Genomic DNA, 6,108 nt, shown 5'->3' with positions numbered 1-6,108 from the left:
CTGTTGGGGACATTTCATTAATGTTGACTATAAATCAAAAACTAAGCATATTTCAGCTGAAATAATGAATGTAGTCCTCTTAATTCTTGCTTCTAAAGCATACGCAAACAGAAATTTCAATGTACAATGATGTTTTTAAAAAAAACAGTCAAAATGTGCTCCACTCGGGCTGAAAACGCTGTTGGGGACATTTCATTAATATTGACTATAAATCATAAACTAAGCATTTTTCAGCTGAAATAATGAATGTAGTCCTCTTAATTCTTGCTTCTAAAGCATACGCAAGCAGAAATTTCAATGTACAATGATGTTTTTAAAAAAACAGTCAAAATGTGCTCCACTCGGGCTGAAAACGCTGTTGGGGACATTTCATTAATGTTGACTATAAATCATAAACTAAGCATTTTTCAGCTGAAATAATGAATGTAGTCCTCTTAATTCTTGCTTCTAAAGCATACGCAAACGAAAATTTCAATGTACAATGATGTTTTTAAAAAAACGGTCAAAATGTGCTCCACTCGGGCTGAAAACGCTTGTTTGGAACATTTCATTAATGTTGACTATAATTCATAAACTAAGCATTTTTCAGCTGAAATAATGAATGTAGTCCTCTTAATTCTTGCTTCTAAAGCATATGCAAGCAGAAATTTCAATGTACAATGATGTTTTTAAAAAAACAGTCAAAATGTGCTCCACTCGGGCTGAAAACGCTGTTGGGGACATTTCATTAATGTTGACTATAAATCATAAACTAAGCATTTTTCAGCTGAAATAATGAATGTAGTCCTCTTAATTCTTGCTTCTAAAGCATACGCAAGCAGAAATTTCAATGTACAATGATGTTTTTAAAAAACAGTCAAAATGTGCTCCACTCGGGCTGAAAACGCTTGTTTGGGACATTACATTAATGTTGACTATAAATCATAAACTAAGCATTTTTCAGCTGAAATAATGAATGTAGTCCTCTTAATTCTTGCTTCTAAAGCATACGCAAGCAGAAATTTCAATGTACAATGATGTTTTTAAAAAAACAGTCAAAATGTGCTCCACTCGGGCTGAAAACGCTGTTGGGGACATTTCATTAATGTTGACTATAAATCATAAACTAAGCATTTTTCAGCTGAAATAATGAATGTAGTCCTCTTAATTCTTGCTTCTAAAGCATACGCAAGCAGAAATTTCAATGTACAATGATGTTTTTAAAAAAACGGTCAAAATGTGCTCCACTCGGGCTGAAAACGCTTGTTTGGGACATTACATTAATATTGACTATAAATCATAAACTAAGCATTTTTCAGCTGAAATAATGAATGTAGTCCTCTTAATTCTTGCTTCTAAAGCATACGCAAGCAGAAATTTCAATGTACAATGATGTTTTTAAAAAAACAGTCAAAATGTGCTCCACTCGGGCTGAAAACGCTGTTGGGGACATTTCATTAATGTTGACTATAAATCATAAACTAAGCATTTTTCAGCTGAAATAATGAATGTAGTCCTCTTAATTCTTGCTTCTAAAGCATACGCAAACGAAAATTTCAATGTACAATGATGTTTTTAAAAAAACGGTCAAAATGTGCTCCACTCGGGCTGAAAACGCTTGTTTGGAACATTTCATTAATGTTGACTATAATTCATAAACTAAGCATTTTTCAGCTGAAATAATGAATGTAGTCCTCTTAATTCTTGCTTCTAAAGCATATGCAAGCAGAAATTTCAATGTACAATGATGTTTTTAAAAAAACAGTCAAAATGTGCTCCACTCGGGCTGAAAACGCTGTTGGGGACATTTCATTAATGTTGACTATAAATCATAAACTAAGCATTTTTCAGCTGAAATAATGAATGTAGTCCTCTTAATTCTTGCTTCTAAAGCATACGCAAGCAGAAATTTCAATGTACAATGATGTTTTTAAAAAACAGTCAAAATGTGCTCCACTCGGGCTGAAAACGCTTGTTTGGGACATTACATTAATGTTGACTATAAATCATAAACTAAGCATTTTTCAGCTGAAATAATGAATGTAGTCCTCTTAATTCTTGCTTCTAAAGCATACGCAAGCAGAAATTTCAATGTACAATGATGTTTTTAAAAAAACAGTCAAAATGTGCTCCACTCGGGCTGAAAACGCTGTTGGGGACATTTCATTAATGTTGACTATAAATCATAAACTAAGCATTTTTCAGCTGAAATAATGAATGTAGTCCTCTTAATTCTTGCTTCTAAAGCATACGCAAGCAGAAATTTCAATGTACAATGATGTTTTTAAAAAAACGGTCAAAATGTGCTCCACTCGGGCTGAAAACGCTTGTTTGGGACATTACATTAATGTTGACTATAAATCATAAACTAAGCATTTTTCAGCTGAAATAATGAATGTAGTCGTCTTAATTCTTGCTTCTAAAGCATACGCAAACAGAAATTTCAATGTACAATGATGTTTTTAAAAAAACGGTCAAAATGTGCTCCACTCGGGCTGAAAACGCTTGTTTGGAACATTTCATTAATGTTGACTATAATTCATAAACTAAGCATTTTTCAGCTGAAATAATGAATGTAGTCCTCTTAATTCTTGCTTCTAAAGCATACGCAAGCAGAAATTTCAATGTACAATGATGTTTTTAAAAAAACGGTCAAAATGTGCTCCACTCGGGCTGAAAATGCTGTTGGGGACATTTCATTAATGTTGACTATAAATCATAAACTAAGCATTTTTCAGCTGAAATAATGAATGTAGTCCTCTTAATTCTTGCTTCTAAAGCATACGCAAGCAGAAATTTCAATGTACAATGATGTTTTTAAAAAAACAGTCAAAATGTGCTCCACTCGGGCTGAAAACGCTGTTGGGGACATTTCATTAATGTTGACTATAAATCATAAACTAAGCATTTTACAGCTGAAATAATGAATGTAGTCCTCTTAATTCTTGCTTCTAAAGCATACGCAGGCAGAAATTTCAATGTACAATGATGTTTTTAAAAAAACAGTCAAAATGTGCTCCACTCGGGCTGAAAACGCTGTTGGGGACATTTCATTAATGTTGACTATAAATCATAAACTAAGCATTTTTCAGCTGAAATAATGAATGTAGTCCTCTTAATTCTTGCTTCTAAAGCATACGCAAGCAGAAATTTCAATGTACAATGATGTTTTTAAAAAAAACAGTCAAAATGTGCCCCACTCGGGCTGAAAACGCTTGTTTGGAACATTTCATTAATGTTGACTATAAATCATAAACTAAGCATTTTTCAGCTGAAATAATGAATGTAGTCCTCTTAATTCTTGCTTCTAAAGCATATGCAAGCAGAAATTTCAATGTACAATGATGTTTAAAAAAAAAACAGTCAAAATGTGCTCCACTCGGGCTGAAAACGCTGTTGGGGACATTTCATTAATGTTGACTATAAATCATAAACTAAGCATTTTTCAGCTGAAATAATGAATGTAGTCCTCTTAATTCTTGCTTCTAAAGCATACGCAAGCAGAAATTTCAATGTACAATGATGTTTTTAAAAAAACAGTCAAAATGTGCTCCACTCGGGCTGAAAACGCTGTTGGGGACATTTCATTAATGTTGACTATAAATCATAAACTAAGCATTTTACAGCTGAAATAATGAATGTAGTCCTCTTAATTCTTGCTTCTAAAGCATACGCAGGCAGAAATTTCAATGTACAATGATGTTTTTAAAAAAACAGTCAAAATGTGCTCCACTCGGGCTGAAAACGCTGTTGGGGACATTTCATTAATGTTGACTATAAATCATAAACTAAGCATTTTTCAGCTGAAATAATGAATGTAGTCCTCTTAATTCTTGCTTCTAAAGCATACGCAAGCAGAAATTTCAATGTACAATGATGTTTTTAAAAAAAACAGTCAAAATGTGCTCCACTCGGGCTGAAAACGCTTGTTTGGAACATTTCATTAATGTTGACTATAATTCATAAACTAAGCATTTTTCAGCTGAAATAATGAATGTAGTCCTCTTAATTCTTGCTTCTAAAGCATACGCAAACAGAAATTTCAATGTACAATGATGTTTTTAAAAAAACAGTCAAAATGTGCTCCACTCGGGCTGAAAACGCTGTTGGGGACATTTCATTAATGTTGACTATAAATAAAAAACTAAGCATATTTCAGCTGAAATAATGAATGTAGTCCTCTTAATTCTTGCTTCTAAAGCATACGCAAACAGAAATTTCAATGTACAATGATGTTTTTAAAAAAAACAGTCAAAATGTGCTCCACTCGGGCTGAAAACGCTGTTGGGGACATTTCATTAATATTGACTATAAATCATAAACTAAGCATTTTTCAGCTGAAATAATGAATGTAGTCCTCTTAATTCTTGCTTCTAAAGCATACGCAAGCAGAAATTTCAATGTACAATGATGTTTTTAAAAAAACAGTCAAAATGTGCTCCACTCGGGCTGAAAACGCTGTTGGGGACATTTCATTAATGTTGACTATAAATCATAAACTAAGCATTTTTCAGCTGAAATAATGAATGTAGTCCTCTTAATTCTTGCTTCTAAAGCATACGCAAACGAAAATTTCAATGTACAATGATGTTTTTAAAAAAACGGTCAAAATGTGCTCCACTCGGGCTGAAAACGCTTGTTTGGAACATTTCATTAATGTTGACTATAATTCATAAACTAAGCATTTTTCAGCTGAAATAATGAATGTAGTCCTCTTAATTCTTGCTTCTAAAGCATATGCAAGCAGAAATTTCAATGTACAATGATGTTTTTAAAAAAACAGTCAAAATGTGCTCCACTCGGGCTGAAAACGCTGTTGGGGACATTTCATTAATGTTGACTATAAATCATAAACTAAGCATTTTTCAGCTGAAATAATGAATGTAGTCCTCTTAATTCTTGCTTCTAAAGCATACGCAAGCAGAAATTTCAATGTACAATGATGTTTTTAAAAAACAGTCAAAATGTGCTCCACTCGGGCTGAAAACGCTTGTTTGGGACATTACATTAATGTTGACTATAAATCATAAACTAAGCATTTTTCAGCTGAAATAATGAATGTAGTCCTCTTAATTCTTGCTTCTAAAGCATACGCAAGCAGAAATTTCAATGTACAATGATGTTTTTAAAAAAACAGTCAAAATGTGCTCCACTCGGGCTGAAAACGCTGTTGGGGACATTTCATTAATGTTGACTATAAATCATAAACTAAGCATTTTTCAGCTGAAATAATGAATGTAGTCCTCTTAATTCTTGCTTCTAAAGCATACGCAAGCAGAAATTTCAATGTACAATGATGTTTTTAAAAAAACGGTCAAAATGTGCTCCACTCGGGCTGAAAACGCTTGTTTGGGACATTACATTAATGTTGACTATAAATCATAAACTAAGCATTTTTCAGCTGAAATAATGAATGTAGTCGTCTTAATTCTTGCTTCTAAAGCATACGCAAACAGAAATTTCAATGTACAATGATGTTTTTAAAAAAACGGTCAAAATGTGCTCCACTCGGGCTGAAAACGCTTGTTTGGAACATTTCATTAATGTTGACTATAATTCATAAACTAAGCATTTTTCAGCTGAAATAATGAATGTAGTCCTCTTAATTCTTGCTTCTAAAGCATACGCAAGCAGAAATTTCAATGTACAATGATGTTTTTAAAAAAACGGTCAAAATGTGCTCCACTCGGGCTGAAAATGCTGTTGGGGACATTTCATTAATGTTGACTATAAATCATAAACTAAGCATTTTTCAGCTGAAATAATGAATGTAGTCCTCTTAATTCTTGCTTCTAAAGCATACGCAAGCAGAAATTTCAATGTACAATGATGTTTTTAAAAAAACAGTCAAAATGTGCTCCACTCGGGCTGAAAACGCTGTTGGGGACATTTCATTAATGTTGACTATAAATCATAAACTAAGCATTTTACAGCTGAAATAATGAATGTAGTCCTCTTAATTCTTGCTTCTAAAGCATACGCAGGCAGAAATTTCAATGTACAATGATGTTTTTAAAAAAACAGTCAAAATGTGCTCCACTCGGGCTGAAAACGCTGTTGGGGACATTTCATTAATGTTGACTATAAATCATAAACTAAGCATTTTACAGCTGAAATAATGAATGTAGT

The sequence above is a fragment of the Hippichthys cyanospilos genome, unplaced genomic scaffold (genome assembly GCF_059441005.1).
Source record: "Hippichthys cyanospilos isolate Australia breed blue-spotted pipefish unplaced genomic scaffold, RoL_Hcya_1.0 HiC_scaffold_23, whole genome shotgun sequence".
Taxonomy (NCBI): Eukaryota; Metazoa; Chordata; class Actinopteri; order Syngnathiformes; family Syngnathidae; genus Hippichthys; species Hippichthys cyanospilos.
The sequence above is the reverse complement of the archived record's forward strand: the minus strand, read 5'-3'. Positions refer to the sequence as shown.